The 24709-nt window shown below is 32.9% G+C and overlaps 2 long non-coding RNA genes across 4 annotated transcripts in view; one reads left to right on the forward strand and one right to left on the reverse strand.

Moving 5' to 3' along the window:
* Nucleotides 1–485: 485 nt before the first annotated feature.
* LOC116420755 lies at nucleotides 486–5096 on the reverse strand. Of its 2 annotated transcripts, none has more exons than XR_004231184.1 (3): nucleotides 4897–5096; nucleotides 3771–3932; nucleotides 486–2665 (listed from the first exon to the last, which is right to left on the reverse strand). It is a non-coding gene; the product is annotated as an uncharacterized LOC116420755 (long non-coding RNA). The 2 variants fall into 2 exon arrangements; XR_004231192.1 differs by having other exon boundaries at nucleotides 4830–4910.
* Nucleotides 5097–5131: 35 nt separating this feature from the next.
* Nucleotides 5132–24709, forward strand: part of LOC116420750 — a 1349459-nt gene continuing 1329881 nt past the window's right edge. Inside the window, exons 1-2 of one of the 2 annotated variants that reach the window (XR_004231174.1) lie at nucleotides 5132–5492; nucleotides 5722–5829. This is a non-coding gene — a long non-coding RNA (uncharacterized LOC116420750). Of the gene's footprint in view, nucleotides 5830–24709 lie in introns of both variants that reach the window. The other variant, XR_004231170.1, reaches the window with a different exon arrangement.

Here is a 24709-nt window from a genome sequence, read left to right on the forward strand (position 1 = left end):
AAAAAGTAGAAGAATTGAAGGGTTTTTAAGAATTTGACTGCAAAGGTGAAATCCTGCCTCAAGTACTTTAGTAAGAAAAATAAACTCCACAAGTAATCAAAATGTGATTCAAATTGGGAATGGATGTTTCCTTCAAATCTTTTATTTTAAATTTACCCAAAAAACTTTACATCTGTTCTTTCATTTCTTTTCTGTCCCTATTTCTGGAGACTAAAAGCTATTGGAAGATAACTGAAAGAGTTTAAATCCAGTCCATATTCTATTTTGTCAGCTTCTTTCTCTCTGTCTCTCCCTCGCTCTCTGTGTCTTTCTCTCTCTCTATATGTGTGTGTGTATGTGTATATATATATATATATATATATATATATATATATATATACATACACACATACACATAGAGACATACCTTTTCCCAGATTTTGGTAATATTTACAGATGCTTGTAGTTTTTACTCTGGATTAGCAAAAAGATAGTGTTTGTTTTTAATGAGTTTCAATGGATCTTTTAAAATTCTGGACAGGTATAGATTTCATTATTATGAACACTGAAAGAATATTTTGCCTACTCAGAAGAATACTAACCCTTTTATTTAAAACTTTTTTTTTTCCCAATAAGAACATAGCACATCAAGTTGAGTCATCAGTTGAAAGAAGAACCTGCAAACTATAAATTGTTTAATAGCCATAAATTTGACATCTTTCTAAAATTCATTACTCTATTTATGAATATTGTAAATTACATTTAGTTCAGTAAACCAACATTGTGCACAGTAGTATTTCAGCATCAATTTATTTACAGTTTTATAATCTACATAAAGATTAAAAAGACTTGCTACTTTCTTTGGATGATAGAAAATAAGTCTTAGATTCTTCCCGAACATCCTGTTCACATTCTAATATGTTGCTATTTTTATACTATCAGCATTTCTTAAAACCTGAAGTGATTTTTGTGTCTGTCTCCTAAAAACAAACTGAGCTCATTTCAAAGAGATTCATTCTATAAGAGTCAGTCTACAAAATAAGGATTTTTTTTTAATCATAGCAATTTTGGTATTATAAAAGCACATATAGTGAAAAGAGCAATGTATTTAGAGTTGAGAGGCTTTTGTCAATATTTCTGGCTCTGTCACATTAAATATAATCTTACATAAGCATTGGAATACTTTATCTGTCAATGAGAATATTAATACTTCTATCACCAGGTTTGCACGATTATTTTGAGAAAAAATATCTTCTAAAGTTCAAACCTTAAACCTAGAAACATGAACTGTTATTCAAATCTGAAGACTTATAAAGCTGTATTGGTGTAGAGTTATCCTATATGAATGAAATACCAGTTTTCAAAGTTGCTTAATGTAGCTGGAAAACACCTTGTTTTCCAAGTCATTTGACTTTGGTAAAGAAAATAAAAGGTGGAGAAGTCTAGAACATAGTTTATGAAAGGAAACTATATTATGTACAGATAAATGTCATTTTTAAAAATTGTATTTTATGAAATTATATATAAAAGATCTAGACAACTATGGCATACTAAAAAAATGCATATAGTTGCATCTTCTACAGTTAACTATCCCTCAATTGTAAAATCATAACCTATTTACATTCTTCAGCAACCTATTGTGAGCAAATGCTTTACTAATTTTTTTCCATATATAAATGCATATTATTAATACAATCATTTGCGATAATTATAGAATATTCCAGAAACGTGAATTTATTTTTGGAGTTAATTTTATGGCCAGGAATAATCTGTTCTTTCTATCCTCTTTCTGGACTTTATTTTTTTTTAATGTTAAGTTTTAAGTTCTAAGTGCTCAGTGTTCTTGTACAACTTATAATTTTTGGAAGCCTAACAAATAAATGTTGACTTATAGTTATTCACAATGGTCTAATAAATTGAAGAGCATTTAGAGAAAAAAAAGGACAAAAGGTTAAGATTTCTTTGTTGCATAATTGCAATCATTTTACCGAGCCAAAATAAATGTGCAATGTTAAAATTTTCTTGCATTTATAGCAAGCAATTAAAATAATTGTTTGGACTTGATGGCTAAATCAAGTCATGATTAAAATGTACATAAAACAAAAGGGAGCCAAGTAAGCATTGACACCTATCTTGTTCCTTTGTGTTTCGTTATTGCTGTAGTTTTATAATCATGAATTGCTAATAAAGGAAACTAAAGATTTTATTTTTAATCATCAAAGACCAAAATGAGCAAGTTTATTTTTGCTTGAAAACAAAACTAAAACACAACCTATTATTTGCAGATGACTAAGTAGTGAATGGAGAATAATTTAGATTTGTTATTTTTCTATAATCTATGTCAAGAAAGACACCTCAGGCCAACTTTAATGGTGATGATCAATATGAAAAATTCTAAAATAAGATAGTCATGAAATACACTTGCATTCCATTAATTCCATTAGGCAATAGGGAAAGTGAAGTGTAATTCCTCTTTGCTCTCAGTGGGAGGCTGTCCTGCAATCTTTTCCAGGGTACCACCAGGCAGTTGTGTGGAGGCAAGTAAAATTGCCCCTGGGAGCACTGTTTCTAAGAGATGCCAGTATTCAATTCAAGTAGAGATGAGTTTCAAGTTGATGTACACCCCATATAGCAGTAAAAAGATATCAGATATCGACACGCTCAGCTGCATCTTGTTAAAAGCTTCCTGCGGGTTGGCAGAATGAAATCTTTATTTAAAATATACAAACTGTCATCAAGGGAAAGAAGAAAAAAAGAAAACAGTAAAAGGGACAAATGCTTAACCCTCCATAAGCAGCAAAAAAATGGAGAAGTGGTCATATTGCCTTTGCAGCAACAGCAGCAACATAATGTGACGAGGCTGACCACATCAGCATCCATCTGCTCATTCCATGATTTCAAGGAACATTATTTCTTTTATTATTAATTATGAAAGTTTCCGGGGTAGGGTAAATGTATTATTATGGATAATAGGAGGGGAAATAATTTCTGTCACTACTTGGCAATGAGTACAGTAGTATAAGTGATGACATGATAGACAGAAGCAAGGATTTAGCAACGTTACTACTACTGTTTCCCCTCCCCTTTCTCCTTTTGCCTCCTTGATACCTTGAGGTATTTAAACATTCATAATATTTCCTCACTTCTTAACACTTTCAGGAAGAGAAAGAGAGTTTTAAGAGTGGTAAGAAAGGGAAAGGGAGGGGAAAAGAGACTCATCAGGGAAAAGGGAGAAGAAAGAAGGGGGAAAGGAGAGGGAGAAGGCAAATGGAGAAAAAGATGAGACAAGAGAGATTGCAGAGTAGGTCATCATAGATATGATTAATATCAGAAGAGGATATTTTCTGCAGTTGTAAAAAAAAGATCTAGGCAATATATCCCCTCAGATTACTGACATATTGTTGTTATTGTATACAAATATAACTATGAATTCAAAATACACATATATGCATATGTGACATTCCTTTAAAAGTACTGGCACACTTCATGTCAAAACCCAATGGGATGAGAGAAAATTAAATACCAAGAAAGAAAAATAATTGAGATATTGGCAGGAGAGGGATACAGCAGGAGGATTAATGAAGAGGAATGAAGGGACATAGTAAAGTATTTAAAAGACAAATAAAGGGGAATCCTGTACCCTCTTTAAAATAAAGCATCACTAGCATAAATTAATCTTTATTTCTATTTTGAAAGTTAAATTTCTACCAACATGTATCTCTGACATGTGCATATTAAATACTGCACTGTTTTTTATTGATTTGGCTTTGTTTTCCCAAAATACCACTTACCAGTTAATATTTTGAAAAGCACACTTTTATATTTTCCATACTAGGTAACTGTTTTGAAAGAGATAATTATTTTGCCTCAAAAAGGAGTGCTCCAGAAGAAATTCAAATGTGTGTAGGCCAAAATCAGGGTTGGGGGTTGCTCTGGAGACTTGTTGTTGGGACCTAGAAAGGTGAAGGGTTAAGAAACCAAAATTCTTCTTTACCTCTTTTTATTCACATCTCAAAACAAATAAAAATCCCCGCATTTTCACTGTTTCTAAGTTGTTTCTGTCTAGAAGTCTACATCTGTTGATAACTTTTACATCACTCAAGAGCTGCTCCTGATGGCTGAACAAGTAGAAAGGAGAAGGAAGAGCCCAGTACCATTCTAAATAAAATCCCAAATTATAGAATCCCTTCACTGGTGAGACTGGGAATGTTAAAATCACCAACAGCTATCTTAAACAATCCTTTCTCCACCTGACTGTCCAATTACTCAAATAACACCTGCCAGTAGAGCACCTGTCTTCTAAAATTAAAAACAAAACAAAACAAAACAAAACAAAACAAAAAAAAACAAAAAAAAAAAAAAAAAAAAAAAAAAAACAACCCACCCTCACCAACAAAATCCTACCCGTCGGAGACCAAGTGCGAATCCTTTTGTGACCTACTTTATTTCTTATCCCCACCCCCGACTACAGTTTCTGACATTCTAGTTCAAGCCTCTGCAAACTCGGGTTCCGATCCCGCCAAACAAAACCTTAAAATCTCATATTAAGCAACATATAAAGAATCCACATCTGGAACGAGGGTAGGGGGTGGGTGGGGTAGTCCTCTGTACGTCTAGTGACCAAGGAGAATGTCATGTCTAGCTCTCTAAGGGTGGAATTGGGTTAACCTGGAGTCTTGGATCCTGCCGGGAAACAGGAGACTCCGGGGGTCACCACTTGAGAAACACTCTGCCTGCTCTGCTGCCCAGCCCTGCTCTGTCCAGCCCTGCTCTGTCCTGCCCTGCCCAGCTCAGCCCTGCCCTAGCCCAGCCCAGCTCAGCTCATCCCAAGCTGTCCTCTCTCTGCTCACTGTTGCAGCGCAATCGCCTCCCTGGGTTTTCCTTCTTTCTTGGTGCTTCCCAGCCCTCCTTCTCTACCTCCTCTGCCTTCTTCACTTCTCTGTCTCCTTCCTCTTCCACCCCCGCCTGATCAGGCTCGCCTTAGCCGGCCTGGGGAGCCGGCACCGGGAGCCCGCACATCACTGCTGTCAGCCATCAAGTGGCTCGTTAAGGAAATGCAGGTGAGTGCGTGTGGCGGAGCCGCTGCCGCGGCTGTTGGGGGATGTGGGGTGTGTGCGCGTGTGCGCCTGTGTGCCTGTGTCTGTGGGTGCGTGGAAGACAGCGAGCGAGCGCGAGAGAGAGCGAAGGCAGCTGCTAGTAAGAGAGCGGAGCGAGCGCTGCTCAGGCTCTCTCTGTCCGCGCCCTCTCGCTCTCGCTCAGGCATCAGGCAGCGGCAGGAGCGCGTGTAGCAGGCAGCGCCTCCATCCCTCTCTCTGCCTCCCTCCCTTCACTTGGACAGCGGTGCTGACTCTGCCCGAGAGTCTCGGCTGCTTCCAGCCAGGAGGCTCGCACTTACCTCCCTCCTCCCTTTCTCCCTCCTTCCCTGCTGAGCCCAATTGCTCCTTCTCCAGCTCCTCCTCCTCTTCCACCTCCCCTTCTGGAGAGGACTACCATCCTCAGCTGGGAGAGTGCAGGTACTTTGCTTTCACCGAATATCTCGCAGGACCCAAGCAAGCTTTTTTACCGGGTTTTTTGTTACTGTTGTTTTGGGGGGCATTTTTGTTTTTTTGTTTTCTCTCGTTAAAAAAAGAAAAAGAAGAAGAAATTACTTTAGAAACAAAGCAAGCAAACCAAGCCCCCACCACCACCAAGCCCAGACCCCCCGCCCAGGGGCTGAAGTGCATGTGCTTTCTTCTCTTGCAGTTCCTCCGGGGCCTGTGTGGAATAAAACATAATTTTTTTATTTGACTGTTAGGAGAGGGAAGAGAAGACACCTCAGGGTTTCCAAAGAGGTCCGAGCTGGCTACCTTAGTAAGTAACCGTGTTGATCTATCTTTCTATGTATCTATCTTTTTTTTTCTCTAAAGATGTCTCTTCCTTGGAATGTTTTCCCCTCCATTCTTTGTAGTTATTTCAAGAAAACCCCCTACCCGAGAAACTTATGTAACTTAAAAGAGTATGTGAGGAAGAAGTGGTTTGCCAAGCTTGCTTTTCTGGGGAAGAACACTGGCGTTACAGGAGATCAGCACGGGTAGGATTGGGATTTTCTGTAGATGTCTGTGGCTCTCTTTTTAAAGAGATGTTGTTCAAGAGAAGGTGGCATTGAAATATCAGTTTGTTAAGGAATGAATGGACAGCTCCCGCTTCTGAGTGAGTTTGAAATCTCCCTCCTGCCCACCACACCCCCATTCCCATTTCCACCTTCAGTCTCTGTCCCGCGCCCACCCCCAGCCTAACCAAGAAGCTATAGCTGGGTCTTTTTATCTTAAATTCTGAAAATATCCAATAGGACGTTTCCGTTAAGGACAAGTTGCCTTTATTTGCTTGAAAGTCGGTTGGATTTGGTAGTGCTTACAAGTAAAACAGCAGCAACTACAACAACAATAATAATACCAATAATAATTGTATTTTATTTATTTATTTTTAAACTAATACAATTGGAGAATTTGGATAAACTTTAGAAAGAGAATGCTAACCGTGCTTTTTAGAGGACTGAAGCTTATGCTGTGGTATTAGTGGCAGTGCAGTTTGCCGGCCAAGACAAGGGGGTGGCAATCAATGATAGGTTTAAGGTGTTTGTTAAGTCTAAACATCTCTGCATCAAAAACTTTTCCAAGCGCTGTCCCCCTTGGGTCAAACATTATGATGTCAGCTATTGCTGCATTTCTGTTAGGAGGGGAGAGAGAAAATGCTTCCTCCTCATTTATTAAAGGGTTAACAGTTAACTGAAATAAAAATAGATACTGTATAGCATTTGCCAATATATTGTGATATCCAAATAAAACCTTTGTGTTATGTCAGGAAAAATATAGTTGAGTCAGTTTGTTTTGCACAACTAAAAGATAATCAATAACATTTCAGCAGTTTTTTTTCTTTATTACTGCCAAATGGACTTGGAATCTAATTCTCCTTACATTGTTGCACATACAGTAGGTACAGTATGACTCATAATTTAGATAAAAGGAACCTATTTCTTAAATTATGAGCCTTTCAACAAAATAGATGCTAAAATGTCTAGAGTAAAATTGCAGTAAGGTAGAAAACTTCATCTGTTTTCTCTTTTACTTTTCTGTCTTCAAAATAAGCACTTTCATTAATAACAAAAAAAAAAAAAAAACACCTTCCTCATTTTATAACTCTAAGCTTGAAAATTGACTATTATGAGGCAAAACACCTTGCTTACTTTCCTTTTCAAGTGAAAGAGTACATTCTAAAAATCTTTATGTTTTTCTTAATCTTTCTCCTTATATTTTCTCTAAAATGTATTGAAGTAACTGCTCCTTTTGCACATTGATATCTGAAAGTCTAGTCTCATAGCAAGATGGGAAAATACCTGTTCAAGTTGCTATTGATACTCAATAGCCTTTATGCTATGTTATACACAATGGAACATAAGTTTTTAGAATGAGGAAAAATTAGCTGCTAGTGGTTAGTTAATGAATTTGCTAGTATGGAACCCTCAAAAATAGAATTTAAAATTTTACAAAGGATATATAATTGCTTGATAAGCAATATTTTATTTAAAATTCAAATTAGTTCTAATTTAAATGAGTTAGAAACATTATAGATCACTACTGTGATAGCCTGCATGCAAAAAACCTTTTAAAATGCATTTAATTAAGAAATTAGTGGATCAAATGAGATTTGTAGCTCATGACGTATGTTAACTGTGATCAGAAAAAAGATAGATGATATGAATTTTAAAAGCTAATTATTACTAACTCTAAAATAGGTTTATATCTTACATGACCAACTCAGGGTTTGAGTAAAATAAATGAAAACTTATTTAGTGGTGTGGAAAATACTTTCCACTAAATATTTGTCAGAATTTTTGTAATGATGTGAAGCTCTTAGATTGTTGAAGGGGAAGTTTTACAGTTGATATGAAAACCAACTTGACACACATTCTGTACTTGGTATAATTAATTGTGGCTTAATGCTATGAGAAATGACCTGAGTTAGATTCTGCAATTAAAGCTTGCACACATTATGTTTGATCATTATATATAATAATACCGGAAAATTCAAATCTAAACAGACTGGCTAATTGCCACCAGATTTTTTTTTTCTTTTTTTTTTCCTTTTTGATTATTATTTTTTTTAATTTCCATGTTATAAGAGCTAGTTGCTTCTTAAAGTTGGTGGAAGAAAGTTGCTAGTGTCAGCAGTAATGTGTTTTATTATGCAATTGTTCTTGTTATTCAGATCAGATAATGGCCCTATGAAATACATAAGCAGTCTGCAGGGAATGAATGATTAATTCCTCTTACATGTGCTTACTAAAGGAGTTCTTACTAATAAAGAACTGTATACCTGCCTTTGCTTACAGTTGCACTTAGTGAAAGCAAACATGCTTATTTTTTCCTTTGCTCAACATATAGTTTTACATGTACACTGCTGTAATCAATATGATGTGATGATGACTTCAGATATTAATATTTTACTGTTTAAAATAATTCAGAGAAATATATGTGGTCAACTTAGATTCTAAATTAATTAGCATCTTTAGCAATAAAAGATAGTAATTTAAGAATCCCTTAATATTGTAAATTGAAATTATAATGTACAACATAAAAAACTACAATACTATATGCTTAGTAAGGTACATCATTCATATGCAAATGTCACATTATTCAGATTCAAAATATTTTCCATTAGTAAAATTAAGATAACTGAAAACCAGGTTATCAAGAGAATTATTTGTGTAACAAGTTAAGTTTTTTCAGGATGATTACTAATGAAGATTGCAATTGCTATGGTTACCAGGGGTATGAATTGTTTAGCAGATAAAGTCAGAAATATCAATGGAAGCTTAAGAGTTTCTATGCTACTTAAACTAAGAAGGGTGATGGACTAACATTTAAAATGTTAACTTGAAAAATGATCTGAAATTTATTCAACAAGTTGGAAATAGTAGAATCTAATATATAAAAAATAGGCAAATACTTTTAAATGATGTCTTTTCATATATAACTTCCGATTTTTAACTTTGCTTGGTTAATGTGGCCAATATTATTACTGACTCAAACAAAGTTTTGTTTACTTAGTTGAAGGTGCCTTCATTGTATGCCATCAGAGTAAGCACTAAAAATTCTACTGAGACACAATTAATTATACTCCTCTAGTAATTAAAAACAAATGTTCAACTTATGATTTTCCAGAATTTAAATGAGGTTGATGAATATTAGAGAAAGGATACTATTAATGCTAATACCAATTAATAATTAACAATATTAATTTTACAGAATATACTGATGAGGAAGTACTGTTTTTTATTCCCTTCTATATAGACATACATTAATTGAATATGGGCCTTGGATATTTGAATATGAGTTACATATCAGGGCATTTTCTTTTATTTTAATATGTTTTTATATAGGAGATTCATAAAGTATTAATAATAACCATATGACCTTAATATTGTTCCATAGAGTGCCACAGTTTTGTACCTGTACTTGCCCAAATTTTGATCTACATTCAAAACTATTTGAAACTTATCATAAAATATGTAGTTATTTTCCTATGAAGCACAAATTTTATTTATTTACATGTTTCTTTAAATCTCGGGTTTCACTATGATTTTTCCATTTGTCCACTCAGGTGGATAAATAACAACATAGTGTATTCAGTAGAAGTAAGGAGATCTGGACTATGGCCCAAGCCCTTTTTTGTAAACAATGTGTGATTCTACAAAAGTCACTTAAACCTACAAACTCTATATCATCATGTATAAAATGAGGAGATTGAATGGAAGATGAATTTTGAAAGGACCCTTCTGCTACTTATGTGAAACTATAAAATAAGGTAGTACAATTACTTAAAGAGTTCATTGGATTATAAAATTATTTTGGATACTTCAAACATGAACTCTATTAATTCCATTCGATTGCTGAAGGAGGTGAGGAAAATGATTGTTTAAAAAAATGGAAAAAAGGTTAAAAAGGTGTATATCCTTATTTCTTATGTTTTCTACTTTGAGTAAATATTCAACAATATCTTTATAAACACATACATAGCTTTAAAATTATTTTTGGTAATTAACAATGAATATATCTCAAAGGATAAAAACTATATAATTATATTAGGTTCTATTGGTAAATTACTTATGTTGATGAAATATTTGATTTAATCTGGAGATTAGTAAAACAACTTTTATGGAAAAGCAAATTATAGTTTTTTTTATATCTTGATATTTGCACTTAGGTATTTATAACTATTCTTGATTTTATTTAAAAGTTCTTAAATCCTTAATAGGATATTATCATAAATCATTATATTTAGAATGATAACTTACAATTCTTTTATTGTTTCTTTTCCTTTCCAATTAAATAAAAACTATTTCTCTGCTGTTGCATAAACATTTATGTTGCCTTTTCAAGGAAATGTAAAACAAAAACAGGACATTTCTATTTCATGACTTTAACCTTTAAAATAAGTAAGATCTGCATTTTCTTGGAAGAATTAATTATAAGATTGCATAACTTTTAATGTCCTTGTGTTCTTAAATGCAAGAAATAATTGGAAGTACTTTCTGATACCAGCAAATAAGAGGCATATCAATGTGAAACGCATTCAAAAGAATGTACAATATGAATGATAGGTAACATCATTTAACATTAATTCAAAGAGAAATGACATCCTATCCAACTGGTCTCATAATATGGAAATGGCCTACCTCCAGTCTAAAACACTATGGTTTTCTTTATAATAGGTTCATTGCTATACTCTTACTTTACAGCTTCACTGATTTCTGCTTTTGCCATTTAACCTGCTAAAAATTCAATACACAACCCATCTTCAAATTAACAAGGCTTTGCCACTCAAAATGAGTAGCATATAGCCAAATTGCATACCTTTTTTAAATATCACACTATGATAGCTATAGCAGTGCTAAATTAAAAATACACTGCATTTAAAATTTGAGACTTGAGGTCACTGATTATAATTCATATCAAAGGAATCTCCCCCTAAATATTTTTGGATTATTATTGTTCCCTAAGCATTTACTTTGAAAGATGTTATGTTAAAGAAAGACTAAATAATCTCTAAGAGAGTTTACATTATTATAGGAGAAGACACAATTGTCATATCAATAAATAAATATAAAAATTAGTCTTTATGGAGAGATGAGAGAATACTAAAAACTAATGAGATTTGTAAAAAAAGAAACAACTGTCCATATAAAGTGACAAATTACTTGAGCCTTAAAGGAACTCAGAGATTTTAAGAGATGAATAAGAGGAAGGCATATATTCAAGTCATAGTGGTATATCTCCTATAAAGAAGGGAGAGATGAAATGATAATTTCATGAAATAGCAAGTAAGCCAGTTTGTCTGGAATATATAATATAGTTGACAAAAGGGAAATAGAAATAACAAAAATAAAGCCTAAAATTATAGGCTAAAAACAGTTCATAGAGGCTATAATGAGCCAATGAAGGTTCTTCTTCAGGAAAATGAAATTTTTTTGTCAGCTTTGTGGAGAATGATTTTTGAGGTCACAAGTTCAATTGGAATATATTGTAAGAGTTACAAGGGCTCCAAAGAGAAAACTTGGTAGTTTGAGTCAGAAGGAGATTCATGGGAGAAATACTATAGATGTAGAATCAACAAGACTTGACAGATGTATTGGTCTAGCTTATCAAGAAGTTTTATTTTTGGTAAACTGCAAATTAAAAAGCAAAACTGGTTTAGTCAATTGCTATTGATACCTTTTACAAGCATAATAATCTAATCCATATAACTTTCTTCAACTAGGAAGCTCTGATTTAGAAACAGAAAATGTATTATATTTATAATGATAACTGTTGTGTTGTTTTGTAAGAAATTAAAAGTGTTATAATTAGTCCATGAAAAAATAAAATATAATAGTATTGGGATTCTTCTACAGAATGCAAATCCTTAATCATTTTCTTAAGATGTACCAACACATTATTTGTGAAATACTTAATCTGATATAAATTAAACTACTTTGCAAGGCACTGATAAAATAGTCACTTTTGTCATTCTATTGAATCAGTAAGAATTAACAAAAATAAACATATTTTAAAACTATTTTAAAGTACTTTTTTAATTGTTAAAATTTAAAATTTATAAATTTCATTTACAAAATAAAATTAAATTACCAACAAAACTTTTTTTTAAAAAAATCATGGAAAATGTCCAACTATAATAATGCTATTACACTTCTCTGATTAATTTTTTTTCATCCTTTGGTAACATGAATTATTTCTATTTCTGAAGGGTGCCATGTTCTGAATTAAATAGGAAAAATGTGAGGGAGGGGATAAAAGCAATCAGAATTCTAAACATTTGGAGGGTTAAACATATCAGAAGTTAATAAATTACCTTGTTAACATTCAATTATACCTAGGGCTGAAGAAATTTTCAGAAATAAAGAAGGTCAATTATGCCTTCTGTTATGTTAATTATTTATTTTTCAAAAATACTGTCGTCATTGTTATAGCACAGTGATTGACATTTTAAAGTTTAGATGAATTCCACATAGTATGAACATATTAAATCATAAACTTGCTGGAATCTTTTTTTTTCTCTACATAACTTTTCATTCTTCATTGAATAAATAAAATCATAGAAACTTGTGGTTATAAGGGATCTCAAAGGACATGTGGTCTATCTTGCTTCTAGTCAGAAAGTCTTCTACAATATCTCTGAATGATGTCCAGCTGAACTTCCCTTGAAAACACCCAGTAATTGGAAATTCACTGCCTGGTCAGCCAGCACAGTCCACTTTTTGATATTGAATGAAAAGTAGAAGTTTCTTAAACTTCTACTCCTTGCCTTCTGAATCCTTCCTCTGTCATCCAACTTGTTAGTTGTCTCTCCCAACTTATAATGTCTTTTATCTTCATTTCTAAAATTAAAAAAAATGAACTGCAAATTTTGCTGCATTATAAAATATCTAAGATAGAGAATATTTTCTACAGGTGATAAATAAATGTTAATTGATGATAAAGTGAATATTTTGACACTTATCTAGTATTTCATTAAGATGACCTGAAGTGAATTGACATATTGTTCCCTAATGAATTCATCCAAATTTATATTATAAGCACAAGTCCCAATAAGGTTTCCATGTGAATGATGATGTAGAATATGAAGAATCTTGGCTATTTACCTCAAAACAAATGGGAAAAATAATTTATCTGCAGCAAAGTTATGCAAATCTTTAGATTTATCTTTGGAGTCTACAGATCCTCAATTTATTTATTCTTCTTCCTATACCTTTTTACCATGGGCCACTTTACTATCTCCTACTGCCACCTTTTACTAGAATAGAAAAGAACCTTATATCATTACTATACTTTTGTCTCATATGAATTCACACCAAATTAACTCTCCTTAATATTTTTATTTTTTAATCTCTTGTTATCAAATGGAATCATTAAAGAAATTTCAGAAAATACCTAAAAATTGAGCATGATAGGTAGCTGTAGTAGTGTGTATATATATATATATATATATATATATATGCATACATTTATATCTAGGTGTATGTATGTATATATGTATATATATATATATATATATATATATATATATATATATATGAATGAGAAAATACTGCTCCTGTTGTAAAACATATTTATGGATATAGATACAGATATATGTATACAATAGGAACAATATTTCCCTGAACCCTAAAGTTATAACATACCTAAAGATGATACTGATGATTAGTCATTTGGGGAAATTTGTATAAGAAAGGAGAACAGATTTCCAGATTGCCTTAGCTAGTCTTTTCAAATTTCATCATTTATTCTTAATCTTTCAGTTTCCTTCCATATACTATATTCATCATTCATATCCTTCCCCCGCAACATGCTAGGGATAAGACATTGATCTCACTGAATATGCCCTTTACTTTTACTTTCATCTTCATCTCTTTTGTAGGTTCTTACTCCACCCTACCCCCACTACCATCAACTTAGTGAGTGTATTATTCCATATGAGTTGGAACTTTATAGGATTATGGCCTAGCATTTATATTCATTCAAGATTTTAAGTATTCAGAAAAACTTTACAGCAAAACACATTTTGAAAAGTTGTGTGTGGCAGAGAGAGAAAAGATTTTTTTATGTGAAAGGCACACAGAAAATGACTAAAGAGATGAGAGTTCAGAGAATTGCACATAGTAAGCACTTTGTTGAATTAAACAGATACTCAGGTAAAGCAAAATGGAAGTTGAGCATTAGGAAGAGACTTACTTGTTAATGAAGACCAAGGGAAATGTTATCAAAGGAAAAATGGCTGTAGCATTTTCTAGATAAGTAACAGTGAAAATACCATTTAACTTAGATCAAATCAGCTTTTCTATGTATAGATGGAGCAATTACATGACATATTTCAGAGAGTAATTGCAAGGAAATTGACTTAGAAAACTCAAATGTCCTATCAATGGTAACTATTATTAATAATAGTTATGGTTTGAAATTTGATGCCAGTTACATATATGAGATGACTAGCAAAGAGAGAAAAGAAAAAAAAAAAACATACAATTGGATTTGATAGCATGGAAGCAAAATAGTCATTTATTTAAATTATATACAATCTGTACTTTAATAATATTTACAATATTATGTAATACTGATTATGGTATAAATATGAGATTAATTTTATTAGCTACTTGATTATAACTTTGTTTTAAACTTGTATATACATTATATATGAATTGTACATACATATATACATATATGTATACCAAACAAATATAATCTGCAATTTTAATAGTCTATTCTAAATATGGTAGCCTTAGAACATATAATAAAGGGGATAGTGAATGAATGTTACAAAAATGTTACAAATGATATTTTTAATATTTATACATTGATATTTTAAATTAAAATGATTAATTTCATGGTAACAAGAGTTGCAAAGTGTCCGAAAGCAAATATTATTTAACTTTTGCATTTAAATGTATTTTATCAGCACTACATATTTGAGTAGTGTAATATTGATTTTTAATCCATAAATTTGACAAGATTATATGAAAATATGGGATAGGTTATTGCTGATGCACTTCTTATATCTATATTTCTGTGTACAGTTATCAAAATAATCATTTAAAATGGATATTATAGGATTATATATTTTCATATAAACCTATCTATGCTTCTTTTATTTTAGAGCACATGCCAAGAATAAGACATTTAAATAGTTGTACAGGTAGTTTTTTCTTTCAAAGGTGAAAAATATGCCAAAATTTAGTGACCAGAGCCATTAATGATAATTGGGTTGCCTTTCTTTCCCATAATGCATTTTCATTCTTCCCTAAGGTTGCTTGTTGATAAACTTTAATGCATTTTCAGTTGCAAATGAGAATTTTGAAGCAAACTCCAAGAATGGGCAGTTTTAATGATGCAAACATGTCCACTCTGAATCTCAATGAAACTGCGAAAGTTAAACTGTATGTAACATGTTGCAAATTGTGTATTCTGTCACTAAAGATTTTAGTAGGAGCTGTGGTCAGAAACACAAATCAAAGAAGGTCTGTAATGTGTTGAACAAATGAACCATAATGCATTTTAATTTTTTAATTAAGAAAGATGAAAGGCTAGTGTATTTCAAGAGTTTAAGAGGCAATGATAATAACTTGAGAAGGAATATTTCATTTACCAGGTACATAATCAGAATCAGAATCCTACATTCTCTCATTCTGGAGACTATCTGAGATGCTTCTTTGTGGCATGATGGTGATTCTGTTTCTGGTTTCTTCATAGTAGAATGCAAACTTTTTTTCAGTACTATGAAGTTGGAATGTCGTTGGATATCAACTTACATTGGATCATGTGCTTGTCATTGGAGAGGAGACTCATTGGCAGACTGGCCAATAGGACTATTAAAATTTGACTACAGCAACTCTGGAAGGCTCTCTTCCAAATGTTTAAAGGTTTTGTGGATACTTCAAAGGTGGAAATATATGCACTGACACATTCATGGATCCTTAAAATATAAAGAATTATATTGTGACCACTTTTTTCAGTAAAAACCTATGGACTATAATCCTTTGAAAAAAGCTCTTGCTTCATATGCTTCTAATGTGATTTATAACTTGATGCCATGATATAACTACTATAGTAATGGCATGTTGAGTTATTTTAAAACTATTTAGTTAACAAATAATTGTTTGTGAATATTGATTTGCTAGAGGAGGACAGCAGTATAGTGAAAATTGAACTGGCCTCATATTTGGGAGGTATAGTATTGAGTCTATTGGCTTATAACTGAGCAAATTATCTGGTATCTTTGAATTTCAATTTCCTCACTAGTAACCTCACAGAATTGTTGTAAATACAATATTTTGCAGCACTATTAAAATTTGAGTTGTTACTAAGAGAGAAAGAGATTTTAAAGTGTTTTTTTTCCAATGAGCACCTTAGACCTGTATAATGTTTACTTCAGGATAGATTTATTAATGTGCATAATTTTTGTTTTATTGAGGGTGATGATCCATAGGATTTTGTTGATCATTAGAATTTGTTAATCATTGGTGAATATCTTTCCAGAGTATCACTGTTCAGGAAAAAACCCAGGAAGGATATATCCTGCACTGAGGATGACCTAATTCTTTTAAGAAAGAACAAAACTGAGAATTATGAATTGAATCTTAAAAGTCAAGAAGACATTAAAGTCTTTAGGAATCCAAGTGTGGAGAAACTCAAAAAGCTATCCAAGGCATTTGTATTGATAATGAAAATTCAGTGTAACTAAAGGAAGAATTTAACAAGTATTTCATATTGCCTTTATCAGGAAGAAAGGAAAAAAGCATTTGTTATGTACATTTTATGTGCCAGGCACTGTCCTAAGAATTCTACAAACAATATTGCATTTCATCTTCATAATCCTGGAAGGTAGCTATTATTCTTCTAATTTTTCAGTTGAGGAAACTGACGCAGATGAATTTAAAAGAATGTTCAGAGTCAAAAACTTAGTGTGTGAATGGAGCCCAATGTACTATTTGCTGTGACAACTATCTGGAAGATATGCTTGATACTGGATTATTCTTAGCTTCTAATTATTTTTTTCCCTTGAAAAAAATGATGTAAACGCTAAGATACTGTTTAGTATACTAGTGTCTAGTTAATTTGACTGATGATAGTTTACATTTCTTTGGTGCCCTACATTTTTGAAAACACTTGCCCCCCAATCTTATGAAAGTGTGATTATAATACTATTTTTCATATAAGGAAACTAAGGCACAGACTAGTTAAAAGGCTTAAATGATAAAGTATATAAAATTCATAATCATCATACCTAATATTGAGGTCATTTACCTCTAAATCTATTATTTTTTCTACTCCACCATATTCCCTCTAATTGGTTTATTCACAATAGGTCTTTATTACTTAGGAGAATATTCATAATGTATTGAGTTAAAACTTCTCAGAAAGTTAAAATAATACTGTTAAAGAATTTGTGTTTGTATGTGTGTGAGAGAGAGAAAGAGAGACAGAGAGAAACAGAGACAGAGAATTTGAAGAGCATGACAGTGTTAAATTGTCACTAGTGGGCTGGCCACAGGGTTATTAAATTTTGGCTAAATTAGGGATTTATGGCTTCAGTTGTAATGATGAACCAGAAGACCTTGTTCTCAGCTGTAATATAACTGATGCTATCAGAATGTGATGACTTTTAGAGCTTGACAAAATTTTCTGCAAAACCTTATTTATATTTGTGTTCATGAGTTCAGTTGTACTCTGGAAATATGTAATTATTTTAAAAATCTATTAATATAGAACCTACCACTTATCTCTGTTTTATGTATCATGTTGTCACATAAATACCTACAAATTTCACATAACCATTTCAGGAATATAGAATTTTTATTGGAGCTTAGCAAATAAATGATGAGGCTCTCTGAAGATATGAAAAAAGGAAAATATTAATGTCACTGTCCAATTAAAAACTTTTGGAACCTTAAAGTTCTTCTTCTATGCTTCTATGTATCATATAATTTATTTTTAAAAGGAACAACTAAAAGCTCTACAAAATACAGCAGTACATCTCAATATAAAGCAGGATTAGTGTTCTTTTTATTTGCGTAAGTTTTATTATCTTAATTTATGTTTAAAGTTTCATATAATAAACATAAATACTTCATACTACTTATTTTTGGAGCTCAAAGGTAGGGGGAGTTATGAGAAAGAATCTGAATTCACAAAGTTTATTTTTTTCCTTATAAATTGAATGAAACTACCATAAATAAAAATCTCAACAGAAGAATTGGAAAGAAGGTAATAATAAATATAAAATGATGAAAATAATCTATTTTGAAGCTAATTTAGGAATAAAGTCTTTTTAAGTACAATCACAAATAAATGACATAAGAACTTAGTGAAAAAATGTAGTGTACATAAAGTTTAAAATGTAGTTATTATAGCATATTTATGTATGGATGGATATGTGTATGTATGAATTCTCTTTACAAAGTCCTAAAATTTATTCCATTTTATCCATTTGTACATATTGCTAGTTGCATAGAAAGTTCTATAAAACTATGATCTGGAGCCTCATTAATTATAATTATACTGTTAATATGTTTTCCTTGGTATATGTTTTTGAACCATTTACTTATAACCTCAAGAGTTAAGACAGATCATTGACAAAATCTTCTATTTTAAAGGAGATAGGAGTTGCCAACAAAATACACTGGGGTGTAAACAGTATCCCCTTTCAAGTATCAGAAATAAAGATATGATGGAATTTGAGGATCTTACAAGCCTGCCAGTTCAATGCTGATAAATAGGACTCTAATCATGTATGAAAAAATGATGCATTGCTGTTAAATGTTTGCAGTATGAAATTGAAGAATTAATTCATTAGAAGTCTTTACCCCTTATACTGGCCTTTACCTTAACCTCCATGAACCTTAATGAATCACTGCCACATGTAACCATAGATTTAGATATTGAAGGGATTTTAAAGGCCATATGCTTCAAATCTTCATTTTATAGGTGAGGAAGCTGAAGTAGCTAGAGATGTTAAGGAAATGACTTCATCAAAGTTACTCAGCTACTAGATAGATGGCTGATATAGGGTTTGAGCTTACAGTCATCCTTACTCTCAGCCCAGCACTGTAACTTGTACAATACCAGCTGCCATGCTATGGCATTGTTAGGTGAGGCAATATTTAAAGTGGAGGTCAGCTGTTGCAAAGAAATGAAGCTGTACTCTACACTTTAATTAGCACACACTCAATTGTATTCTACTCTTAACTGATTTGATTCTGGTAGCCTGAGGTCCATGTGAAGTGGATCAACTGGTCAACTTAGCATCAAGAAAACATAGCTTCAAATATTGCCTGACATTTATGATCACTGTGGCTCTCAGGAAGTCATTCAATATATGTATGTTTATATTTCTTACTCTATAAAAACCTCAAATGATGCTTCCGAAAACTGAGACAATATATGAAAAATGCTTTGCAAATCTCTAAGTGCTATATAGAAACTAGTACTAAGAGGAAGAGGAGCAGCAGCACCAGTAATAGTAGTAGTAGTTGTCATTGTCATCATTGACATAGTAGTCATACATACAAGTAACTGTACTTGGAGTTGTAGAAACTTTTGTGTACCAATGGAGCATTCAATTTCTGAATAAGCTGCCTAAGTAATTATAAATAATTTATAATATTATCGAAGAAATGGGGTGATTTTCACTATAAATATATATTTTAAAACTGGAAGGAACTTCAAACATGACATAAAGTCATAACTGAACAAGAGCTGCTGGAGGAGGAGACCCAATCCTATACCAACATCTATTCTGATTCTTTGGACACCCAGAAGAATATATTCTAATTCTACCAGGCTTCAGAAACTTATCCCCAAAGTGATTGTGCTGCCCATGCTTGAACAGCTTCAGTAGTGGTGACTTCGCTACCTATTGGGTCAGCCCCTTCTTCTTTGGACCTATATAAAGCAATTTTTGAAGACTAAAACTTGACAGTCATCAGTTTCTTCTAGTTGTTTCTACTTTTTCTTACAGTCCAAATAAAACAATTCTATTACAGAATAAATTCACCTCAAAAGAGTGATATAGCAAATGATTAATAGGCAGAAGAAAGGCAACTATTATATATATTCAAATACTTTGGAATTAGATGTCTTTGTTTTAATTCTTTAAATTTTATTTTTTCATAACTTTACTAGAAAATTAAATTTACTATTCTTAGTTCAATATATAAATTCATCAGTGTGATTTAATTCTCTTCAGCTGTGTTCTATTGGTATTGAATAGAGTGAGAGATTATTTTATAAGGAGCTGCAAATGTTTTTTCTCATATACTATCTTAACCCCACTGAGGAAGCATCATCTTCAAGAAATGACTTAAGGTATTGATCTTTTTGTTTATTTTTTTACATTCTAAGTATAGAGATTGTGGGTGGTTTTCTCCTAAGCTTGGGAGAACAAATCACAGTAATACTGAAGTCAAAATTTATCCCAGGTTTTATAGAAAGTACAATATAAATATTTCAAGGAATAATAAGAGGTATGTAGAAATTATAGTATGCATTTGAACCTACTCCTCCAAAGACTGAGACATTCTAAAATAGACAATGAAAGAGAATCTCCATAGCCAAGAAATGGAGTGTCTTGTTTTTGGAACAGATAGGAGGATAGTATCACTGAAGAGTATATGTGGTAGAAGAGGGCTAGATTAGAAAGACTTCCAGTGACAAAGCATTTTGTATTTGTTTCTAGAGGCATTAGGAAGTTCATTGGAGTTTAGTAAGCAGCTCTATGACATACTCAGATCTGTGCTTTAGAAAAACCAATTTAGTTGATGAATGGAAAATGTATTGGAGAAGAGAAACACTTGAGACAGGCAGAGTCATCAGTGGGTCTGTTACAGTAATAAAACACGAGGCAATGAAGACCTATATTAGAATGGTGTCAGTTAGAGAAGAGAAGAGAACATAGTCAAGAGATGTTAGTGAAATCAACATGTCTTGTCAATAGCTTAGATATGGGTGGTAGAAGGTAGTAAAGAATTCAGGATAACTTTTAGGTTCTGAAACTGAAGCATTTGGAAGATGGTTTTGCCTTTCACAGCTAATGGGAAGATAGGACTTGGGGGGAGATACATTAAGAAGAAAGACAATGTGTTATTTTTTAAGCAAATTGAGTTTAAGATGCCAACTGGACATACAGTTTGAGATGTCTGAAAGACACTTAGAAATGTGAGATTGGAAATCAGCAAAGAGATTGGGGATGGAAAGGTAAACTTGAGAACCATCTTAAAACTGTAATTAAATTCATGGGTAATGATGAGTTTATTAAGTGAATCTGTATAAGGAGAGAAGAGAAAAGGGCTTGGAAAATAATCATGAGGAATGATTTGGAGAAGTATCTAGCAAAAAATGACAAATAAAGGGCGATGAAATAGGTGAAGGAAAACTAGGAGAGATTTGTGTCTTAAAAACCTAGAGAGAAGAGATTCTCAATGAGAGGAGACTGGTTAATAGTGTCAAAAGCCAAAGAAATCAAGAAAAATGAAATTTGAGAAAAGGTGGTAGGATTTAGCAGCTAAAAGATCACAAGAAACTATAGAAAGATTATGGTAATCTCTAAATTAAACAAGGTCAGAAGCCAGATTATACTGTTAAAAAGTGAGAGCAAGGAGAAAAAATGGAGACCTTTTTCTAGACAGCATTTTCATGGAGTTTAGCTATAAAGAACAGAAAAGACATACGTATAAAATTGAGGATTTTTTTTCAAGATAGGAGAGACATTAACATGTTTATAGCCAAAATATTAAGCCAGTAAAAAAGTCAAGATAGAAAGTAAGTGAAGGGGGAAGAATGAAAGAGGGAACAATCTATTCAAGGACACATGATATATAATGGGATCACTAGAAGAAATAAGAAGGTTATCCTTAGTTAGGAGTAAGGTCCCTTCACTGTGTGAAACACACATGAAGGATAAGAAAATGGTGACATGCACATGAATGATATGAGATGAGGAAGAAAAGTGAAAAAGGTAGGTCATGATAATGGCCATTTTTTTGGTAAAATATAAGGCAAGGTTCTTATCTGAGAAAGTGGGGAGAAAAATAGGAATATACAGACAGGAGGTTTGAGGAGGGATGAAAAGATTTGGAAGAGCTCCTCTGAAGAGGGGAATAGTAAGTTGAAAAGGGAGATATAATAGGATTCCTTAACATCAGTAAGAACCCAATTGAGCCTATATAACAGATTTAGAGTGGATTTGATCAGAATAGTTGTGAGATTTTTTTTCAACTTTTGTTCAGCTGCACATGTATAGATGATGAATGTTGGCAATGATCCAAGACCAGGGCTTGGCTGGGTATAATCAGCATTATAATAAGAGTGGGAGATCTGATTTAAGCTTTAAGAAAGGAGGACAATATAGAGTTGAATTGGTTCATCAAGGAACAAGAATGGGAAGAAGCAAAAGAGTGAATAATGCAGATCAAATGGACTTGAAGAAAACTGAAAGCTTATGGAAGTAGAGTCATTGTGTGGGTAAAGAGTAGGGATATATAAAGGAAGTAAAAGGGAAAGGTGAAAAGCCTTTTTCACTTTTCTTCACCTGAAAAGATGAAAAAGATTATGGTTGGAAAAAGGGATTTTGGAATTCTTGAATATTTATGTTACATTTGTGAATAATGGCAAGATTAAAGTTATAACCACCTTTGTATATGACTGAAGTGGGATGGAGGAGTAACTTAAGGAAGGTCAGTAAGTTGATGAATGGGATGGCTAGTGTATTTGAAGAAAAATAAATATCTATGTTAAAGTCTCCAAGAATGAGAGTAGGATTTGGGTAGAAGAAAACAATTATAAACCAGGTATTGAACTAATTGAAGAGTGATCTGGGGATCTCTGGGGATCTGTATACAATAGTCTCTGTAATGTCGTTGCTACTTTCTGGAGGGCCTTGGGACCAGCCTTGGTCTCAGCAGAATAATCACCATGAGAATAGTCAGGAATAAAGTCCAAGTCTTTATTGTCCCATTCACAGTCTGTGTCTGTCATAGTCTGACTCAGTCTCCTCAACCATTCTCCTTTCAGAGTCTGACTTTGTCCCCAGTTTAAAGACCCTATTACAATTACATCAGTTGTAGACTATTACATCACCATGCTATGTACTTAGTATATATAAACTAGAGAACCCTTACCTCATCAATTCTACTGAGTTAACACCTTGTTTCAAGTATACTTCTCCAAAGTTCTGCCTTCTACAAGCCACCAGGATTTTTCTTGAATGGGCTGTAGTTATGAATAATATGAATCTCAAAGGAAGAAAGATTACTGAGAAAGTGGAAGAACCCGAAGGACCTAGAAGTCCTGATAGAGAGTAAAGAATATGCTAATTTACCTGATTTGACCAGTGAGCCAAAGAAAAGAAGGAGCATAACCAGTCTTAGAAAAGAGACCATGAAACTGTCATCGGGAGAAAGCCAATTTTTAGTAAGGGGTTATAGATGTAAAGAGTGGGAGAAGACTAGATTTAAAAAGAAGAAAAGTATGTTGCCTTTGGAAATATCCTTACAGAAGGCACAGTGGAAGGGCTAGGTGGAATTAGGATGATATTTTGGAATGGGGAAGTTGAAGGTTTTGGAAATTTTCATTCAGATGGTTGTAATATAGTGTGGGGTTTGTAAGACGATCTATAAGAGTGTAAGGTTACAGAAATGTGAAGTATAGCGAGATATGAAAATGGTCATTCCTCTCTCTTCAAAGGATAGCAAAGCAGGAGATGGGAGGCTTGATATTGGAGGGAAAGGAGTTGCTTTTCTTTGTACTGATGGTTGTTCTCATCAGGGGAGATAGAAGGTTGAAAGTGCCTTTTGCTGGTATAGACAGAAATAGTTGCTTTAGGCAGAAGAAAAATTTCTGGTCTGGTCACCAGCACCTTCCTCAGGGAACTTACTGAACTGAGCAGGAGAGGGAAGACTTAGATGAAATCAGATATATCTAATATTCATTCTTTGGGCCAAATCTGATGAAAGTAAGATGCATACAATATTCATCACCCTCCCTTCTTTTCCTCAATTATATGTTTTCTTTGCTTCTTCCTGAGATGTGATTTCCCTCATTTTACCTCACTTTCCCCCTTTTTTTCCTGTTAAATCCTCTTTCTATCTCTAGTTTCATTTTTATATTATAACAGTTAAATCAGATTATATGTGTACTCTCAATGTATACCCATAACAAAATACAGTTCCCAAGAGTTGTTTTTTTTTCCTTCTTTTTAGCTGTTTATGCTTCTCTTGAGTTCTATATTTAGAGGTCAATTTTTTGTTTAGCTCTGATCTTTTCATAAAAAATAAATGGAATTCACCAGTTTCATTGAATGTCCATCTTCTTCCCTGAAAGAAAATGCTCAGTTTAGCAGGGTAATTTATTCTTGGCTGCATTCCAAGTTCCTTTCCCATTTGGAGTATCAAATTCCAGGCCCTTCCATCCTTTAAAGTGGAAATTACTAAGTCCTGAGGGCACACTTAGGGCACAAATATTACCTATCTTCTGAGGTCTTCTACATGAAGTGTTGGCTATAAGGGAACTAAAGGAAATGATAAACTCCTTGTACAGCTCAGTTACCTGGCCTAGTGCAAAGCAACTTTTGCTGTGAATACTAACTCAATTTTGAATGTTTGAGCACTAATCCTTATTGTGGCTCCTTGATATTTGAATTGTTTATT

Source organism: Sarcophilus harrisii, chromosome 1, assembly GCF_902635505.1.
Source record: "Sarcophilus harrisii chromosome 1, mSarHar1.11, whole genome shotgun sequence".
NCBI classification, from domain to species: domain Eukaryota; kingdom Metazoa; phylum Chordata; class Mammalia; order Dasyuromorphia; family Dasyuridae; genus Sarcophilus; species Sarcophilus harrisii.